Below are 23108 nucleotides of genomic sequence, written 5' to 3' on the forward strand. Positions count from 1 at the left end.
AGTGGGTTGCCCATTGCGACTCCATCCGTTTTCTCATAGTATTCCCCATTAAACAGAAAATAGGTTGAGGTCAAGACATGCCTAAAGAGTTCGGTGGTCTTCTCGTCAAATTTCTGCCCAATAAGCTCGACCGACTCTCGTAGAGGCACCCTGGTGAATACTGAAACCACGACGAAGCTCACTAGGATGTCAATGTCTTTCAGTCTGAAGTTGTCGAGACGTTTCACGAAATCCACGGCATTACGGATATGGTGAGGGCATTTCCCTACATAGGGGCTAAGTAATTCAGCCTGATATTTTGCCAGCAAGTGAGTAGGTGCCCTAATGTTGCCGACAATCGGGCGCATAGGTACCCCCTCTTTGTGGACCTTAGGGAGTCCATCGAGTCTTGGTGGTAAAGGTCCTTGAGGTGACAATTTCTTGGCGTCCTCCTCTGGTAGATCCTCGTCCTTGAGTAGAGCCCTGGTCTTGTTCTCCACCTTCTTCGAGGGGTCAGCGTTGATCTTCCTATAGGAGTCGTCATCTAGCAGGCGCTGCATCTTCTCAATGTAGTCCATACGGGAAAGAACAACAGCGGCATTGCCTTTGTCAGCAGATAAGATAACAATCTCAGAGCACTCTCCTAGGTCCCGAATGGCCGCCCTCTCTCTACTGGTAATGTTAGTCTTTGTAGGTTTAGTTCTGGTGAGGGCCCGGCAGGTTTCCCGACGCACTTCTTCTGCTGGTTCAGGAGGTAATCGCGCTGCAACCTGTTCCACTGCACTGACGATGTCCGCGACCGGCGTGAACCCAGGGGTGGGAGCAAAGTTGAGTCCCTTCCCCAGAACCGAGGAAGGTGGAGAACAAGACCAGGGCTCTACTCAAGGACGCGGATCTACCAGAGGGGGATGCCAAGAAATTGTCACCTCAAGGCAGTGTGCGATTTGTGCTTTTACCAGTGGGGGGGGGGGGTGTCTTAGGGAATTAGTATAATTATATACACTCCTGGAAATTGAAATAAGAACACCGTGAATTCATTGTCCCAGGAAGGGGAAACTTTATTGACACATTCCTGGGGTCAGATACATCACATGATCACACTGACAGAACCACAGGCACATAGACACAGGCAACAGAGCATGCACAATGTCGCCACTAGTACAGTGTATATCCACCTTTCGCAGCAATGCAGGCTGCTATTCTCCCATGGAGACGATCGTAGAGATGCTGGATGTAGTCCTGTGGAACGGCTTGCCATGCCATTTCCACCTGGCGCCTCAGTTGGACCAGCGTTCGTGCTGGACGTGCAGACCGCGTGAGACGACGCTTCATCCAGTCCCAAACATGCTCAATGGGGGACAGATCCGGAGATCTTGCTGGCCAGGGTAGTTGACTTACACCTTCTAGAGCACGTTGGGTGGCACGGGATACATGCGGACGTGCATTGTCCTGTTGGAACAGCAAGTTCCCTTGCCGGTCTAGGGATGGTAGAACGATGGGTTCGATGACGGTTTGGATGCACCGTGCACCATTCAGTGTCCCCTCGACGATCACCAGTGGTGTACGGCCAGTGTAGGAGATCGCTCCCCACACCATGATGCCGGGTGTTGGCCCTGTGTGCCTCGGTCGTATGCAGTCCTGATTGTGGCGCTCACCTGCACGGCGCCAAACACGCATACGACCATCATTGGCACCAAGGCAGAAGCGACTCTCATCGCTGAAGACGACACGTCTCCATTCGTCCCTCCATTCACGCCTGTCGCGACACCACTGGAGGCGGGCTGCACGATGTTGGGGCGTGAGCGGAAGACGGCCTAACGGTGTGCGGGACCGTAGCCCAGCTTCATGGAGACGGTTGCGAATGGTCCTCGCCGATACCCCAGGAGCAACAGTGTCCCTAATTTGCTGGGAAGTGGCGGTGCGGTCCCCTACGGCACTGCGTAGGATCCTACGGTCTTGGCGTGCACCCGTGCGTCGCTGCGGTCCGGTCCCAGGTCGACGGGCACGTGCACCTTCCGCCGACTACTGGCGACAACATCGATGTACTGTGGAGACCTCACGCCCCACGTGTTGAGCAATTCGGCGGTACGTCCACCCGGCCTCCCGCATGCCCACTATACGCCCTCGCTCAAAGTCCGTCAACTGCACACACGGTTCACGTCCACGCTGTCGCGGCATGCTACCAGTGTTAAAGACTGCGATGGAGCTCCGTATGCCACGGCAAACTGGCTGACACTGACGGCGGCGGTGCACAAATGCTGCGCAGCTAGCGCCATTCGACGGCCAACACCGCGGTTCCTGGTGTGTCCGCTGTGCCGTGCGTGTGATCATTGCTTGTACAGCCCTCTCGCAGTGTCCGGAGCAAGTATGGTGGGTCTGACACACCGGTGTCAATGTGTTCTTTTTTCCATTTCCAGGAGTGTATGTTACTAGCTTGGACCGTGGCGTTACCCATGGATAAACAGTTATTTATAAATATATGTTAATGCCGAAACTCACTATTCACGCGTATGCACTATCAGAAAAGCCACTTTGTGAGATGTTTTAGAAAACCTTCAAATTTAGATCTCTCCTGAGTTGATCAGGAACCATCATGTCGCAGTTTTTCAAAGAGATGGACAAGAGAACTGTGACTTTGAAGAAAAGCTCGAAAAGCATTAAATGAGGAAGCAACCCAACGTACGCGAAAAATATGGCCTAGTTTTAATAGCTGCGAGGATAATTCTTGTGAAACACTTTGTAGTAGTCTGATTTTTGGGACTTCGAGAAAACACAGAATATAAGGAATCTAAAAACACCTTTATATGGTACACATCTGCTACATCATTCATAACATCGTGGACAGCTAATTTCATTTTGTGGTTCATACAATGAACGACAGTTAAATCCTTATGTAAATGACTACGCAGTAGAGCGGCTACGCCTATTTAAGGTGCAAGCATTGTTGAGCCACCTTCTGTTTCGACACCTACAAGGTGTTTTTTTTAGTTCATCATTTGTAATGCCATACTTTTGAAGAGCTGCTAACAATGTGCTGAAAATGGATTCTCCTGTCCCACTTTCTCATTCAACAATGTCAAAAAAATAATCGCAAGCAACTCCCTCAAAGCCCGCATTTCGTGGTCGTGCGGTAGCGTTCTCGCTTCCCACGCCCGGGTTCCCGGGTTCGATTCCCGGCGGGGTCAGGAATTTTCTCTGCCTCGTGATGGCTGGGTGTTGTGTGCTGTCCTTAGGTTAGTTAGGTTTAAGTAGTTCTAAGTTCTAGGGGACTTATGACCACAGCAGTTGAGTCCCATAGTGCTCAGAGCCAGCCAACTCCCTCAAAGGACAAACGTATATATATTGTTAAACAAGTTTTATTGGAAACCGTTGTAGTTTCGTTCATCATGATACAAGCTCGCAAGTAAACGGATGACGCACCTTAGACGAAAGCAACAATGACAACATTTTAATGATGATTTAGTTCTAAACGTTTTGAAATGCTTAACTACTACATGCATGGAGAGCTGCATCAAATCAGTCTCTGGACTGAAGACAACAACAATAACTACTAGATAACACTTTTTCAAAATTAATAAGCAAACATATTAATAGTATTAATAGTAAGACGGTATTAAAAACTTTCAGTGTTCGGCTCCACAAATTTAATGTAAAGTTTTACACCAGTGCGTGGGAAACAAACATCCCAGGTTGGGTTGCATAAACTAAAACCAGAGGAGGGGATGGTCTGATGCAGAGAGGGGGAAATCCCCTCCATCCCCTCCCCCCCCCTGCAAATCGCACACTGCCTCAAAGACCTGGGAAGATCTTATCAACCGAGATTGCGGCTACAATCTCAGCAAGGCTTGGAACCCGGCATTGACTGTAATTAAGAAGACTCTCAGCAAGAATTACGAACTGGCGACCAGGGCGGACGTAGCAAGTACATCGACGCTACGACAGATTTCGACGCCCACGTCTTCGCGACCGCTGGCGCGCGGGCGCGGACAGCGAAGAGAGCAGCCCGGGGGGGGGGGGGGGGGGATTTAACTCGGCCGCCCGCCCTCAGGAGCTCAGTTGATGGCGACATGTCTGACCGCCGAAATATTGTGCCCGTTGGACACTATGAACCGGCAGTATACCCGTGGACTGTTCGAACAATATGGCACTAGGTACTCGAAAATTCAGTAACTGAATCTGGAAAATGGAAATGATAAATATCATGTGAAAGTACTTAGTATAATTGATTCAGTATTAACTAAACATATTACACAAGCGTTTAGGCATCAGAAAGACATGTCAAACGTAAATCTGGTCTACTAGTAATCAGATACATTCAATTCGACCAACGGTTTCAAGAACCAAAAAATAAAGTAAACTGAAGGAAAAACTGATTGAACTTACTGATTAATGTTCCATATGCTGCAACTACATACAGTCCTATTACTTCGCACAGACACGAAAATTTTGCAGATTCCTGCAGACTGATTCAAGTTCATAGCAAGTTGAGCACACGAAATTAGTGAAAGACTAATTTAATAGAACACCTCTCATATGAACAACCGCTTCGAATGACCGCAATCATTCGACATATCTCAACAATAGTGCTGCTGCCGCAACTAAATCCTGTTGGCGGTTTTTTTTTTTTTTTTTTTTGCGACATCAGTCTTCTGACTGGTTTGATGCGACCCGCCACGAATTCCTCTCCTGTGCCAACCCCTTCATCACAGAGTAGCAGTTGCAACCTACGTCCTCATCCTCAATTATTTGTTGGATGTATTCCAAACTCTGTCTTCCTCTACAGTTTTTGTTCTCTACGGGTCCCTCTAGTACCATGGACGTTATTCCCTAACGTCTTAACATGTGACGCATCATCCTATCCCTTCTTTGTGTCAGCGTTTTCCACTTATAGCTTTCCTCTCCGATTCTGTGCAGAACTTCCTCATTTCTTGCTTTATCAGTCCAGCTAATTTCCAACATTCGTCTGTAGCACCGCATCTCAAATGGTTCGATTCTCTTCTGTTCCGCTTTTCTCATAGTCCATGTTTCACTATCATACAAAACTGAGCTCCAAACCCACATTCTCAGATATTTCTTCCTCAAATTACGGCCTATGTTTGATACTAGTAGATTTCTCTTGTCCAGGAATGCCTTTTTTGCCATTGGTAGTCTGCTTTTGATGTCCTCCTTGATTCGTCCATCACTATTTATTTTGATGCCTAGGTAGCAGAATTATTTAACTTCACCTACTCCGTGAGCATCAACCCTGTTATTAAGTTTCTCGCTCTTCACATTTCTGCTGTTTCTCATTACTTTCGTCTTTCTACGATTTACTCTCAGTCCATATTCTGTACTCATTAGGTTGTTCATTCCATTCAGCTGGTCATGTAATTCTTCATCACTTTCACTCAGGAGAACAATATCATCAGCAAATCAGATCATTGAAGTCCTTTCACCATCTAGCCACCCAAATCGCCCACGGACAAATGTACATTTGAAAGGTATTCGCACGGACATTGACTGGCCACCGCCAGACAACTCATGACCGACTGTTTCCGTCAAATTTCAGAAAGACACATCTCAAAGATCTACACTGGGTATATCGATAGTGGTTACAGAAATATCATCGCAAAGTGTCAGCAACGACAAGTTCCAGACTTACCGACAGAAAATTATCTAAGAATTGCAAACAATATTTTAACAGGCAACTCTCAACCCGAACCACATAAATGAGCTCGTTGATCACTCTGGGGAGCTTTACATCGTGTAGAACTGGTACCAAGGCAGTCCCGAGGCTCTCCATCGCTTCCGTAAGTCATGGTACTGAAGTGGTGTGTTTCATGTCACACTATAATTGAGCTCGAGCATACCCCTGTGGTGCTCATAATATCTGAACTTGGTGACTTATACTGTCACTGCATAGGATTCTGTGGAGTGTTAAGACAAAGTAGCTCAGCAGATACTATCGAAAGTCTGAATTTGAAAATGGGCGGCCTAATTAAACATGAAATATGGCTACCAGGTACACTCTAGGAATAAAAAGCGACAACCCGTAAAGAATTATCCGATGGGACTGAAATCAATGTGATGTACCTGTACAAACAAATTGTTCAAGAGAAAGAGTTTTACAAACTGACCAAGTCAGTAACGCTTTGGTCCATCTCTGGCCCTTATGCAAGCAGTTATTCGTCTCAGCATTGACTGACAGAAATGTTGGATGTCCTCCTGAGGGATATGGTGCAAAATTCTGTCCAATTGGCCAGTTAGTTTGTCAAAATACCGAGCTTTTGGAGGGTCCTTCCCATAATGCTCCAAATGTTCTTAATAGTGGAGAGACCCGGCGGCCTTACTGGCCAAGCTAGGGTTTCGCAAGCAGGAAGACAAGCAGTAGCAATCCTCGCCATGTGTGGGTGGGCAATATCTTGCTGAAACGTAACCACAGGATGGGGCGTAGAGTGTCGTTGAACGTACAGCAGCTATGCTGTGAGGGTGCCACGGATGACAACGAAAGGGGTCCTGCTCTGAAAAGAAATGACACCCCTTACCATCACTCCTGGGAATCGGGCCGTATGGCACGTGATAGATTGGTATCCCACCGGTCCAGGGCGTATCCACACACATCTTCACTGGTCACAATGGCTCAGACTCTTCACTGAAGACTCTTCTACTCCAGTCAATGAGATTCCAGGCAGAATGGCCGGCCGCTGTGGCCGAGCAGTTCTAGGCGCTTCAGTCCGGAACCGCGCTGCTGCTACGGTCCCAGGTTCGAATCCTGCCTCGTGCATGGATGTGTGTGATGTCCTTAGGTCAGTTAGGTTTAAGTAGTTCTAAGTCTAGGGGACTTATGGCCTCAGATGTCAAGTCCCATAGTGCTTAGAGCCATTTGAACCATTTGGCCCAAGCCGAATCTGCCCGACACCACTGCAGACGGTCGGTATGCAGAGGTCAACGGTAGTCGGCGCAAGGGCGCCATGACTTCAGCCCCCTTCCTATAAGTCGCCTATTAACGGTCCTTACGGTCACTGAAACTCCAGATGCACGTCGGAAAATGATGTAGTCGGGGCTCTGAGTTCCCCACAGACGAATGCTCGGCCCTCACACCCTTTTGTCTCTCTCGGTCGACCGACTCCTTGACACTGTGTTCAGTCATCGTCGAATAGTGGCGTCGCACTCGCACCTATTCAGAAATCGAGTGTTTCTCCAATTACTCCAACCGGCTTCTGTGAGTCCAACTTACGTCCTCTCTCATACCTTGACATCTACGTACATTGTTCACGCGCACTTCTGCAAGATATAGTTACTGTCCAACTGAGTGCACGGAATGAAATTGCCGACCGGTGTGGCCGTGCGGTTAAAGGCGCTTCAGTCTGGAACCGCGTGACCGCTACGGTCGCAGGTTCGAATCCTGCCTCGGGCGTGGATGTGTGTGATGTCCTTAGGTTAGTTAGGTTTAATTAGTTCTAAGTTCTAGGCGACTGATGACCTCAGAAGTTACGTCGCATAGTGCTCAGAGCCATTTGAGCCATTTTTGGAATGAAATTGGCAAAGATTTTGTGCGGTGGTATCCGCATGTCCCGTGTTTTCTACCCAGTTTTGCATTTTCTGACGATACCTATATGAATATAAATTCGTGAAAAATTTGTGTAATTCCTTTGTGGTGCGTTTACTTTTTATTTTTTTCCACGTGCGTAATGAGAATGGGTTTCATCTAACTACGGAATGAAATTAATCCTATTTGTTGCTAAAACGCATGTGCTTCAATCCAAAAACTGGTAATTCTTAAGTGCACAATAATTCAAAAAAATGGTTCAAATGGCTCTGAGCACTATGTAACTTAACATCTGAGGTCATCAGTCCCCTAGAACTTAGAACTACTTAAACCTAACTAAACTAAGGACATCACACACATCCACGCCCGAGGCAGGATTCGAACCTGCAGCAGCGCGCTTCCCGACTGCAGCGCCTAGAACCGCTCGGCCACAGCGGCCGGCACACAATGATTCAAATGGATTGTTAAATATACAAAACATTACCTTGTCATAGGTTGCTGGAACTGTAAAGGAAAGGATAATAACGATGTACTACTAGCTATGTCCACGTAAACCACCAGTGATTGCTGAATTACCTTACAGATTGTAGGAAATATCCAGAGAAGTACATATGACTACAAGTTCCCTTGCCTAAGCACACTTTGAGTGCACGAAATAGTCTAATCGGAAACAAATAACTTCGCATCCGCCTTCTCACGTCTTGAGCTTGCAAATGTTTACCATCGTTCTAAAGCTCGGAAGCAGTAAATGGCAGCAGCGGTAGCTGAAAGTTACAGTTTCGGCTCAGTATGTATGATCGGCTCTGAGAGAGAGTCTCAAAACGACCTTGTGCTAAAGCGTTGTCTGCTGGAAGCGCAGGCGAAGACAAAGTGGTTTCTCTCTGGAGCTCTAAGAGCGATTGTGGTACACAGAAGTCATAACAATAATAAAAATAATATAATAACTCTACATAATAGTTAATCCTTAGCTTAAAGGCATTTCCCACTAACAGCTAAATAATATTTAAACACTAACATTCATCTTTGTAATGTGAGTACGTCCACCTTCCTAAAATCTCGCTTTTCTGCCAGCACCGGATCTTCATTAGGCAGTCTGTGACGTAGCAAGTACGTTACCTAGTAATGTACAAATATATTCAAATCTGTTTTTCTTTTAGTTTCATTTGACGTCACAATTAACAGTTTGGTAAATGATGATAACGATTTAAAGGCTTTACTTAAATTCAAAGAGAAGAGTATACATCACCCATAAGGCAACATGAATAAACTATTTGCTGTGTAGTCAAATTAACATAAGAGGGAGCACTCGAAATGACATTAAGCAGGCGGGCGCCTGGACGTTGCGTATAGAAGGCGGTGCAATGCTACGAGCTGGAAGGCGCGATACCAATGCAGCCGGGAATATATGGGTGTGACATTTGTGCGGGAAAGAAGAGAATATCTCGACGCTTCTAGAACAATTTACGCGTATGTAGACCTCTCTGTCAGCTTAAAGGCGCGCGGAACGACTCCGTCAAAGGGGAATCTTCCACCTGGTCTGCTACGCATAATCTCTAGAAATCACAGAAAACCTAAAATAGTCCCAGGGTTTTTTTCTTAATGCTTCAGGTTAAGAATTACTTTAATACTATCCTCAAGAAGGTAATAGAAGACACTGCATAATCACTTAGTTTTCTCTGTTACATGTCGTTGGTTTTCGTTCGTTTCTAAACGTAAATATGTCTAATGAGACTCGAAACTGTAAGTCGCTAGTGGGCCGCCTTATGGGTAGGAAACGTAAATGAAAGCTCTGCAGAAATGTTCATTTCAGATTTAGTTTGGTACTAACGGAGTACCAACGCTTTTGACAATGCTCCAAATGTCCGGAACAGCATATAAACAGCGACAGGTTATCCCACTATTATTACTCGCAAGTATCGAGTAGGGGCAGGAAGTGACGTTGAATAAGTGTTCAAGTATCATTTCTACCTGCGAAGATCTTTAGAATGACAATAGGACCGCGTGCTCGAGTCATTATGCTGTCGCGACATGATGGGTAAATGACTTCGGTGCACAGCTTTGCAAATGCTGAAATTTCCGATGTATTTTTAAAGATTAATTACGCAGATGGCCACCCGGTCGTGCGTCTGGAGTGCTCAATTCCAGTATTTTGTCCAGTGCTATTATGATCATACGAGGTAGTGTTTATCTGGAAATTATTTTTGAAAATCACGTGACACTGCATGCCTAATTACATATCCTTTTTCAAAGTTATGAATGTAGCCTTTTTGGTTTTCTATAGATGGCTTACGTTCATAAAGTCTTTCTCTGTAGTTTATTGCTGACTCTTGCTAAAGATTACTGTTAACGTAACTGACGGAAGTGTTACTAATGGTGCGTAAGGGAAGACGTTCGCCTAATACTGTTGTCTGCCGCGTGCTCTCGTCTTAAACCGTAAGTGCCAAACACAACTGTAATACAAATATAAACTGCAGATTATAAGGGGACAATATGCTTCTCAGTTATATCTGATGGCTCATTGCAGTTCCAATCCCTTTATTTGTGGCTAACCACGCTTGTTTCACAGGTCATCTCAATTTATTAAGGAACGCGTAAGTAATTACAATGTGTACTTACGAGGGCGGAAGTGGAGGACCGTCATTGAGTGCCAGATCGACGAGACAGTAAAATGTGAGGTTTGTGGCGCTCGCGGCATCTTACAGACTCGAGATAACATAGATTTTGTAGATATTTAAGATTTGCGCCTAGAGCGGTATGGTGTATACGTGTCAGTTTGATACGAGACCAAATTATATAATGAGGAAAGGAATATTGTGGTCTGATGGGGAGGGATGAGGTGATTTGATAACAAAAGTAATTTGATGACTATCACGAGACCGAAGTAACAATGTGGTAGGAGGTAAATGAAGGAAAAACGACTTTAATAACAGCTAAAATAATGAGAAGCATGGAAATAAATGTGTGATACCTGGACGCCAGAGATAGTTGATTGACGCTCCGTAAGTACGTGACAGATACAGCAATTACACTCAAGATAGTTAAACAACTGAAGGATAAGTTAATGAAGGCCGTTATCACCCAGTAAGGTCAGTAACTCAAGACAAAGCTTGAATGCATATGATGGCCAAAGTAGGTAACAAGTTCTAGTCTTCGAGGGGATTTCACAGTCGCGTCAGAACTGTTGGATTCATAGGGTGAACATGCGCAGAAACATTCAAGAGATGGATCATATGAATGGTAAGTAAATTTTGAATGTGGAGTAGTATGAACGTCTATTTGAAAAAGTATCAGTCACTTAAATAGTGCCAATGTAAACATAAGTGTAAGTTGGAAAATTTGTGAAATTTTTGTGTAAAGAAAGTTTAAATTTTAGGTACTTTTAGGACCATAAAAAATAGACTGCAGAGATGGAAAAATTCCTGCCTTGGTAGATGAGAGATATAACTGTGAAGGACTTCTCGAGATTTGCCATTCCAACCTTGGTAGGTTTTATGGTTTCTTATGTTAAGAGCAATGAGAGTGAAGAAAATTCCTGTCTTAGTTCTAAGATTCCGAAGCATAAATTTTAACAAAGTCTTCTTGTTGCATAAGAAATCTAAATCTCAAGAAACACTAAACTATTTGAAGTAGAATCCATGGCTAGGAAACGTACCGAGTTATAACAAATAATAAGTGAATACCTAACGTGACATAGAAATGGAGAAATGCACTAAATAGAACAACCTAGAAACTGCGATAAAAATCTCAGCGAACAGCAAACATCTCTCCCTACGTGTGCAACGATTTTGATGACAACAGAGACGTTAGATTTGGTTTCAACACGATGGATGTACAGCGCATTATTCATGGATATCTTGTGAAGTTCTGAATCGACCCTATCCCAGTCGAAGAGGGAACAATATCACTGGAAGACCTAGAGAGAATTGCTCGAATTAAAAAGAGGTGGAAGACATGGATTTAGTCTTTCACCCCTACTGTTCAATCTATATATTAAAGAAGCAGTGACGGAATTGGGTTTAAAATTCAAGCTGAACCGATATCAATGATACGATTTGCTCATGACATTTCTGTCATCAATGGAAGTGGCGAAGAATCAGAGGATCTGTTGAATGGAATGGATAGTCTAATGAGTAAAGAATATGGACCGAGAGCAAACCGGAAAAAGACAAAAGTAAAGAGATGTAGCAGAAATGATAATAACGAGAAATAGACGAAATTGAGCAATTCTGCGACGCTGGCAGCAAAGTAACCCATGATGGACGAAGCAAGAAAAATATAAAAAGCGGACTATCACAGGCATAGACAGCATTCCTGGGCAACAGAATTCTATTGGTATCAGACATAGGCCTTAATTTGAGGAAGAAATTTGTGAGAAGGTACGTCTGTAGCACAAAATTGTATAGTAGTGAAACATTGACTGTGGGAAAACAGAAACAGAAAAGAATCGAAGCATTTGAGATGTGGTGCTACAGAAGAATACCATAAATTAGGTGGACTCATAAGGTAAGGAGAGGGGAGGTTCTCTGCAACATCGCGAGGAAAGTAATAAACGGAAAAGACAGACAACAATTCCATGGAACCAGAGGAGCTGTAGAGGATAAAACGGCAGATCTGAATACATCCAGCATATAACTGAGGACGCGTGTTTTAAGTGCTACTCTGAGGTTAGAAGATCAGAAGATTGGCACAGGAGAGGAATGGTGGTGGGCTACATCAAACCAGTCAGAAACCTGGTAAAAAAAAAAGAGGGAGGGAGGAGCGAGGGTCTTCAGGAACGAATTGCTGCAGTAAATGATACATTTCTGGATGTATATAATTGGAGAAGAATGCGCACTGCAGAGTGTCACTTGTGGTACAATGGGTTACGAAATGGTGATCCTTTCTGGAACGGGAACGACGCCCCTCTGAATCCTTTCATTAGTGAATCTATGCATTACATCCGATTGGACAGCTCTGGGTTGGATTTTTTTATGCTAACTATCCTGTCCACCAGCGCACGCGCGGTCTCCTGTATGTCTTTGGGTGAAAGCGGCACGTGTGTAGAAAGATCTGCAGAGTTAGACATAATGGACAAAAACCGCTATCAAGATCTTTGAGATGTAGATGTCACATGCACACAGACACTGTCTACCTGAGGTGTGAAACAAAAGCGAAGTTTCTCTTCACAGGAAAGATTTCTCGTCGCCACTTCGTAAGTTTTGCACCAGTTGAGGAGCAATGAGAACACAGACCTGGTAAGCAATGTATATCAGTCTTATTGATAGTATCCCTACCAAAATACTCCTTCTTTGGAAAGATCACTTCTACAATTAGTGACAGTTTGTGATTAGCCCTAGATTTGCACTAGTCTGAACATACGTTGAAGGCCTTAATATTTGAACAATCAATGTCCGATATTGCTTTGGAAAGTAGAACAAACTAATGTAGTGAAGGTTAATTGGCGATGTCAAGTTCCTGGTCGTCTTCCATGCAGGGGCCAAGTACTGGCAATGGTGAAGGCAGGCATTCGCAGAACCCTTGGTCAATGATGGCTGGCGCGACATGGTACCGTATGGAGTAAAGTTTCTGATCGAGATTGTGGTTGAAGAGCTGCTAGAGCAGTTGGCACCTGCCCTCGTGCTCGACAGAAGATGTCCCAAGTGCCTTTGTGGCACTCTAATTACCCAGGCTGCATAGAAATAGCGAACGCAAAACTATCGATGCGGCGAACATCCTCTGGGGTCGGCCTAGGCAGCGTACATGAATCAAGATCTGTCGTCTTCTCAAGTTTATGCCGCATGTAAGCCATTGCTGTGAGAAGGGATGTAACACTGTAAGGTGTACTTATCATCCGTACATAGCAACAATAGTGTGAGACTGACATGGGCCGACTGCTGTGGCCGAGCGGTTCTACGCACTTCAGCCCGGAACCGCGCTGCTGCTACGGTCGCAGGTTCGAATCCTGCCTCGGGCATGGGTGTGTGTGATGTCCTTAGGTCAGTTAGGTTTAAGTAGTTCTAAGTCTAGGGGACCGATGACCTCAGATGTTAAGTCCCTAAGTGCTCAGAGCCATTTGAACCATTTTTTTGATTGGCACGAACTCCCAATACAAGGAGTTCACAGAGTGGATATTTGTGAAAACTGTTATATTAAGACGAAATCAGTGTGAACATGATGTGTACTATTTGCTGTACTTGGTGGTATATGGTTCAAATGGCTCTGAGCACTATGGAACTTAACAGCTGTGGTCATCAGTCCCCTAGAACTTAGAACTACTTAAACCTAACTAACCTAAGGACATCACACACCCATGCCCGGGACAGGATTCGAACCTGCGACCGTAGCAGTCGCGCGGTTCCGGACTGCGCGCCTAGAACCGCGAGACCACCGCGGACGGCTTGGTGGTATACACTCCTGGAAATTGAAATAAGAACACCGTGAATTCATTGTCCCAGGAAGGGGAACTTTATTGACACATTCCTGGGGTCAGATACATCACATGATCACACTGACAGAACCACAGGCACATAGACACAGGCAACAGAGCATGCACAATGTCGGCACTAGTACAGTGTATATCCACCTTTCGCAGCAATGCAGGCTGCTATTCTCCCATGGAGACGATCGTAGAGATGCTGGATGTAGTCCTGTGGAACGGCTTGCCATGCCATTTCCAACTGGCGCCTCAGTTGGACCAGCGTTCGTGCTGGACGTGCAGACCGCATCAGACGACGCTTCATCCAGTCCCAAACATGCTCAATGGGGGACAGATCCGGAGATCTTGCTGGCCAGGGTAGTTGACTTACATCTTCTAGAGCACGTTGGGTGGCACGGGATACATGCGGACGTGCATTGTCCTGTTGGAACAGCAAGTTCCCTTGCCGGTCTAGGAATGGTAGAACGATGGGTTCGATGACGGTTTGGATGTACCGTGCACTATTCAGTGTCCCCTCGACGATCACCAGTGGTGTACGGCCAGTGTAGGAGATCGCTCCCCACACCATGATGCCGGGTGTTGGCCCTGTGTGCCTCGGTCGTATGCAGTCCTGATTGTGGCGCTCACCTGCACGGCGCCAAACACGCATACGACCATCAATGGCACCAAGGCAGAAGCGACTCTCATTGCTGAAGACGACACGTCTCCATTCGTCCCTCCATTCACGCCTGTCGCGACACCACTGGAGGCGGGCTGCACGATGTTGGGGCATGAGCGGAAGACGGCCTAACGGTGTGCGGGACCGTAGCCCAGCTTCATGGAGACGGTTGCGAATGGTCCTCGCCGATACCCCAGGAGCAACAGTGTCCCTAATTTGCTGGGAAGTGGCGGTGCGGTCCCCTACGGCACTGCGTAGGATCCTACGGTCTTGGCGTGCATCCGTGCGTCGCTGCGGTCCGGTCCCAGGTCGACGGGCACGTGCACCTTCCGCCGACCACTGGCGACAACATCGATGTACTGTGGAGACCTCACGCCCCACGTGTTGAGCAATTCGGCGGTACGTCCACCCGGCCTCCCGCATGCCCACTATACGCCCTCGCTCAAAGTCCGTCAACTGCACATACGGTTCACGTCCACGCTGTCGCGGCATGCTACCAGTGTTAAAGACGGCGATGGAGCTCCGTATGCCACGGCAAACTGGCTGACACTGACGGCGGCGGTGCACAAATGCTGCGCAGCTAGCGCCATTCGACGGCCAACACCGCGGTTCCTGGTGTGTCCGCTGTGCCGTGCGTGTGATCATTGGTTGTACAGCTCTCTCGCAGTGTCCGGAGCAAGTATGGTGGGTCTGACACACCGGTGTCAATGTGTTCTTTTTTCCATTTCCAGGAGTGTATTTACAGACTTCTTGAACAAATATTTTATGGTAAGAAAGTAGGTAGGTGTAAATGGTGGGGAATATTGGATTGTGCGCGTTATTTGGGTGATTGTTAGACGAAAATTTTGTTGAGCAGTGATGACAACTTTTTCGTGATGGTGGCAATGTTGCGTAGGCCAGTTGCAGGATATTATAATGGTACAAGGCATGGAGCTGGTGATGCTTCCGATGCCAGTGATCGTGATGGCTGTGGTGATGGTGATGCCACTGGTGTTGGTACACACGGTGGAGCTGGAGATAGTTCTGGCATTGCTAGTGACAGTGGTGAAGTTTCTAGGTGTTCTTGTAGCAATGCCGATGTTTCATCCGCATATAGTCTGGCTGGTGCTTCTACATTAAAGGATGAGGGCAGAGGTGGTACTGCATCACATCCTCTCGCTACAGATTCCAGACGATGAGCACTCTGAGATGTTGTTGACGTGGAAGTACCTGCTGCTGGTGAAGCTGATGTGACCCAGATTGTTGATGGTGAAGCTGGTTCAGATGAGAGTTATACGGTTGTGACTGTTGTTTGTGGTTGTGGTGTGATGAAAGGTGATTGGCGCAGTAGTTGGCTGTGGCAGGGGGGAGGGAGGAGCGAAAAGACGTAGTCATGCCGCCGTCATGGGGAAAGTGAGAATAATTGGAAGAATCGCTATAGATAATGAGTGCGGGGTAGAGATATATGTCGTAGTATGAGTGGTTATGGGAATATCCATTCTCATCAACGAGACTGGGCAGTGATAGAAGCAAGAGACGTGATAGTGCCGTATCAGAGTGCTGAATTAATGGCATCCTGAGAGTTATACTCGTTGAGAAAGGCGCCGGCGATAAGGTTAAGCTCCGAGATGATGGGGTTGCGAGGAGTAACAAGACGGTGGCGGCATGGAGTCAATAAATGTGGTGGCTGCTGTGTTACACAATCGTTCACAGTACGTTGTTCTTGTATCATGAATTTAAATTTAGCAGCGCTTTGAAATTTTGGGACTAATAGAGCTGTCTTAATGCCACGAGCGATGGTTGTAACCCTCTCTTAGTCATTATACCATTGAATAACATTACGGAGCAGCCTTCGGCGCGTAATCCGGAACATATTCATAATGAAGTCATTACAAACATTAATTAATCCTTCTGTCATCAAAGTGGATAGAAAAGCTCGCAGAAAAAAGTAAACAGGCCCTTTTTTCGCAGAAGTTCCATTGTAGGTTTTTCACTCTCTATGAGAATCATAAAGACCACGGAAATATTTCTGAGAGTGGTAAATTTGTAACTCATCAGATATTTTTTAATTGCTCATCCTTCAATGAAGCAGACTGTAAGTTCCAGTTACAACAAGCTGCTTGTCGAATTAGAACTTTGAAAGAAAAGGGCGGTGTTAATACTGCTCCCTTTATATTAGTTCTTTTTTTTTTACACTGTATTTTTATCCGAATCCGCATTTTTTGTACTTTCCCCTTTGACGTCGTTTAGTCTGATTATGTTAACAAAATATGAACTTTTTAAAAAAAATGTTACTATTTCTCACAATATCTAATACGTTTAGTCATAACACAGTTTGCATTATTTCCAGTGTTTAAAAATGTTTATGTAGTGCATTATTCACTTCTAATAAATTACGTTTCCACTGTTGTTGTTGTTGTCTTCAGTCCTGAGACTGGTTTGATGCAGCTCTCCATGCTACTCTATCCTGTGCAAGCTTCTTCATCTCCCAGTACGTACTGCAGCCTACATCCTTCTGAATCTGCTTAGTGTATTCATCTCTTGGTCTCCCTCTACGATTTTCACCCTCCACGCTACCCTCCAATACTAAATTGGATCCCTTGATGCCTCAGAACATGTCCTACCAACCGATCCCTTCTTCTAGTCAAGTTGTGCCACAAACTCCTCTTCTCCCCAATACTATTCAATACCTCCTCATTAGTTGCGTGATCTACCCATTTAATCTTCAGCATTCTTCTGTAGCACCACATTTAGAAAGCTTCTATTCTCTTCTTTAAACCATTTATCGTCCATGTTTCACTTCCACACATACAAATACTTTCAGAAACGACTTCCTGACACTTAAATCTATGTTAACAAATTTCTCTTCTTCAGAAACGCTTTCCTTGCCATTGCCTGTCTACATTTTGTATCCTCTCTACTTAGACCATCATCAGTTATTTTGCTCCCCAAATAGCAAAACTTGTAAGAGGTCCGAGCAGATATAATTTCGATGTATTGCTCATGCGCTGTCTGCGATATGCAAGGTATAAGAGAATCGCTGACCAGAGAGCAGTGTTGACTGAGTAGGAACTGTGTAGCTGTAGCAGTAAGTTGTTGGCTCTGGCTCTGAGCACTATGGGACTTAACATCTGTGGTCATCAGTCCCCTAGAACTTAGAACTACTAAAACCTAACTAACCTAAGAACATCACACACATCAATGCCCGAGGCCGGATTCGAACCTGCGACCGTAGCAGTCGCGCGGCTCCGGACTGAGCGCCTAGAACCGCGAGACCACGGGACCGTAAGTTGTTGCTAGTCTGCGCTAGTGTGGAGTCTGCTCTGGTCTGGTCTGGTGTATCGTGTTGGCTGGCCCGGTCGCTGTGCAGCGATGCCGGAGCCTGAGTGTTATTGTATAAGGTAAATAGCAGCCTCGCGCGTATCTAGTAATGTTATCTGAACTCCCATGTAAATGTTTTAAAAAAATGTCCTAATAATAATCATTGTCATATAAAGTAATTTCTAACAAGCATTCATTTCAATTTAAAGAATTTACTAATTTCTCCAATCCATGATCATTCCAATTGTTGAAAAAGAAAAATCAGTTGCTTCCTTTCATAAATGACCAATCTATCGGCCAGCATTGCACAGAGCTGTGCCGGAAAAAATTATTGTAAGAGCAGATATATTCGACAATTTTATTGAGGTAAGAATTTTTCCTTTTTTATTCAGAATGATCTTACAGGGCCATGACGCAGCACTGCTGTCGTCCAAAATTTACCAGGTTACTGAATTTATTTTTTATCACGAGGTTTATTAATTTTTCTGTTTCGAGCTTACATTAAATGAGAAAAGAATTTTGTGGGTACATTAAATGGGAAACAAATTTTGTGTGGAGGTTAAATGTGAATGAATTTTTGTAGGGAGGTTGTAAATGGGAACCAATTTCGTTCTGAGGTTACACTAAAATTAGAATCATATTCATTATTATTATTTATACAATTTTATGGGGAGGTTACAAATTCCTTTACTACTTTAAGTGTCTCATTTCCTAATCTAATTTCATCAGCATCACCTGACTTAATTTGAATACATTCCATTATCCTCGTTTTGAATTTGAGGATGTTCATCTTATATCCTCATTTAAGACACTGTCCATTCCGTTCAACTGCTCTTCCAAGTCCTTTGCTGCCTCTGACAGACCTACAATGCCATCTTCCTCTAAGATAAGTCGTAAGGTCAGTATTGCCTCACGTGTTCCAACATTTCTACGGAATCCAAACTAATCTTCCTCGAGGTCGGCTTCTACCAGTTTTTCCATTCGTCTGTAAAGAATTCGCGTTAGTATTTTGCAGCTGTGACTTATTAAACTGATAGTTCGGGCAATTTTCACATCTGTCAACACCTTCTTTCTTTGGAATTGGAATTATTATATTCTTCTTGAAGTCTGAGGGTATTTCGCCTGTCTCATACATTTTGCTCACCAGATGGTAGAGTTTTTTCAGGGCTGGTCCTCCCTAGGCTGTCAGTAGTTCAAATGGAATGTTGTCTACTCCCGGGCCTTGTTTCTACTTAGGCCTTTCAGTGCTCTATCAAACTCTTCACGCAGTATCGTATCTCCCATTTCATCTTCATCTACATCCTCTTCCATTTCCGTAATATTGTCCTCAAGTACATCGCCCTTCTATAGACCCTCTATATACTCCTTCCACCTTTCTGCTTTCCCTTCTTTGCTTAGAACTCGGTTTCCATCTGAGCTCTTGATATTCATACAAGTGGCTCACTTTTCTCCAAAGGTCTCTTTAATTTTGCTGTAGGCAGTATCTATGCCTCTACATCCTTACATTTGTCCTTTAGCCATCCCTGCTTAGCCATTTTGCGCTTCCTGTGGATCTCATTTTTGAGATGTTTGTATTCCGTTTTGCCTGCTTCATTTACTGCATTTTTATATTTTCTCCTTTCATCAATTAACTTCAGTATTTCTTCTGTCACCCAAGGATTTCTACTAGCCCTCGTCTTTTTACCTACTTGATCCTCTGCTGCCTTCACTACTTCATCCCTCAAAGCTACCCATTCTTCTTCTACTGTATCTCTTTCCCCCGGTCTTGTCAATTGTTCCCTTATGGTCTCCCCGAAACTCTGTACAACCTCTGGTTTAGCCAGTTTATCCAGGTCCCATCTCCTTAAATTTCCACCTTTTTGCAGTTTCTTCAGTTTCAATCTACAGTTCATAACCAATAGATTGTGGTCAGAGTCCACATCTGCCCCTGGAAATGTCTTACAATTTAAAACCTGGTTCCTAAATCTCTGTCTTACCATTATATAATCTATCTGAAACCTATCAGTATCTCCAGGCTTCTTCCATGTATACAACCTTCTTTTATGATTCTTGAACCAAGTGTTAGCTATGATTTAGTTGTGCTCTGTGCAAAATTCTACCAGGCGGCTTCCTCGTTCATTTCTTACCCCCAATCCATGTTCACCTACTACGTTTACATCTCTTCCTTTTCCTACAGTCGAATTCCAGTCACCCATGACTATTAAATTTTCGTCTCCCTTCACTAACTGAATAATTTCTTTTATTTCATCATACATTTCTTCAATTTCTTCGTCATCTGCAGAGCTAGTTGGCATATAGACTTGTACAACTGTCGTAGTCGTGGGCTTCGTGTCTGTCTTGGTCACAATAATGCGTTCACTATGTTGTTTGTAGTAGCTTACCCGAACTCCTATTTTTTATTCATTATTAAACCTACTCCTGCATTACCACTATTTGATTTTGTATTTATAACCCTGTATTCGCCTGACCAGAAGTCTTGTTCCTCCTGCCACCGAACTTCACTAATTCCCTTTATATCTAACTTTAACCTATCCATTTCCCTTTTTAAATTTTCTAACCTACCTGCCCGATTAAGGGATCTGACATTCCATGCTCCGATCCGTAGAACGCCAGTTTTCTTTCTCCTGATAACGACGTCCTCTTGAGTAGTCCCCGCCCGGAGATACGAATCTGGGACTATTTTACCTCGGGAATATTTTACCCAAGAGGACGCCATCATCATTTATCCATACAGTAAAGCCGCATGCCCTCGGGAAAAATTACGGCTGTAGTTTCCCCTTGCTGCCGTTCGCAGTACCAGCACAGCAAGGCCGTTTTCGTTAGTGTTACAAGGCCAGATCAGTCAATCATCCATCTGTTGCCCCTGCAACTACTGAAAAGCTGCTGCCCCTCTTCAGGAACCACACGTTTGTTTGGCCTCTCAACAGGTACCCCTCCGTTGTGGTTGCACCTACAGTACCGATATCTGTATCGCCGAGGCACGCAAGCCTCCTCACCAACGGCAAGGTATATGGTTCATGGGGGGAGGTTTCCACTATAAGAGCATAAATAGTGCATTGAAGTCCAATAGCATCAGAAGTGTAAACCAGAAACTAGGTATCAGTCTCAACATCAAAACAGCAATTTGTATCAATTTCCAGGCAAGCACGGGAACTGATTTTAAGTGCAGATTTTTGTATCCCGCCTGGATAGACGGCTCTTGGATCTGCTCCTGTGAACTGCTTGTGCAAAATAGGTCGAGAGTGTAGGACGCGAGTAGGAGCAGGAAAAGGTGAAGTACTTCGGTAATGCCTGTATATTTTACAAATTTACTGTAGGCAAAAACAGGAGTTCAAAAATGGTTACTTGACTTTGGATGAGATGAGCACGTAGGTGCAAAGCCGTACAGGTACCAAAGCTAACAGGTGCTAGAAGTTACAAAGTCTGTAGCGGCTCCCCCACTATGAAATATAAACAATGTTGCTTGGCCGTCTGCTCGTGATCAAATGGGTTGAATGTGGAGCGGTGCTCGTCGAGCTCAACAGCGTCGGCTAGAGGGCGCTGTGGTCGGCGTTGTTCGTCCGCTCTCGTAGCTATCGACACCACACAGATCAAATAATATTTATTTAGCATTAAAGAACAATAAGAACGATATTGTGGTCGGCCAAAGCCAGTCTTCTAGTGGCTGCAAGTACAGAGCGGAAATACGCTTTTATGCCAGCTACGCATCGTATGAACTTCGCTCGGCTGCGTCTTTCTGTCAGCCATGAATAATAGAAAATTTGGAAATTTGTGGTAAGTTCCTGAGAGACAAAATTGCTGAAGTCATCGGTCCCCAGTCTTACACACGGCATAATCTAACTTAAAGTCGAAAATCCGACGGGGGGAGCCGCAGGAACCGTGGCAAGGAGCCACAGATCGCGCAGCCATGAATAACAGAAAAATGTAAAACGAGTAACACTTTCTGATACTGTATGTATCAATATAACTGATACGAGATACACATGCCTCGCTCATTATCGCGTCGCGTAAGTGATAAAGATACGTGTGTAATGGTTCACTTTTGTGGGACTATGCAAGCGATGATGGCGGCGGCACGAAGCCTATGCAGAATATAGGTGATACCTACGGCGGAACAACAACAGAGGTCCCATTACGTGTTGAAAGCAGAACAAGGCAATTATGATGAAGAGGCGACGACACAGGACGAAGACGATAATGGGAGTCAAGGCGAGGAAGCTTTTCCCGAAACGTGAATGCAACGCTGAGAGCAGCGTAGGTATTTCCGATGGAAAGAGTAATTCCATAGCTTGGACTGCAGTGATTGATCTGTCACCAGAGTATACTCGTAGACACTGTGCTAACTAACCCGGACGATGGGGCCAGCCGGGTTGGCCGAGCGGTTCTAGGCGCTACAGTCTGGAACCGCGCGATCGCTACGGTCGCAGGTTCGAATCCTGCCTCGGGCATGGATGTGTGTGATGTCCTTAGGTTAGTTAGGTTTAAGTAGTTCTAAGTTCTAGGGGACTGATGACCTCAGAAGTTAAATCCTATAGTGCTCAGAGGCATTTGAACCATTTTGAGCCGGACGATGTAGCTTCGATATCCATACAGAAAGCAAAATAACGCCTCCACTGCACACGAAGAACGGGTCGTTGTTTATTTCGATTGTAACGGGGTTATTAAACTCTCGCACATCGAAGCTTGTACTAAAAAATTATTGTCTAGCAGGAAGCCATTTTGCAGCAAAAAAATAAATAGTTACCGAGAAGGGCAACGTGTATATAAATCATTGAATCGATAGTCAATAGCTGGAGCGAGAGGGATGCCAAACGCATAGACTGTGTGCGCCAGTGAAATATCTTCCCAACAGGTGTTGTGGATGCGTGCGCATGTGAAATACCTTTCCAGCACGTGTTGCGTTAACATGCGTTTGCTCAGCGAACGCTCGTGTTTCAGTTTCGCCGCTTGTTTACATTAGTCCTTCGCGAATGTTTGGCCTGACGACAGTTACATCCACTATCGACGGGGGAGCGAGATACGTGTTCTGATGCGATGTACAGTTGACGTATGTGAACAAGGCGACACGTGAGTTTCAGGTTTCTGGGTAATGTCATAGAGAGACTGCATAAAGAATCATACCACACTATATATGTACAGTGGCGTAATATGACGCAGTATAAACATCCATTTAGGCGACGTGGGGCCAGCTTGAGCTTACTGAAAATAACTAAGTACTCCCGAAGATC

This window comes from Schistocerca cancellata, chromosome 5 (assembly GCF_023864275.1).
Source record: "Schistocerca cancellata isolate TAMUIC-IGC-003103 chromosome 5, iqSchCanc2.1, whole genome shotgun sequence".
NCBI lineage: Eukaryota > Metazoa > Arthropoda > Insecta > Orthoptera > Acrididae > Schistocerca > Schistocerca cancellata.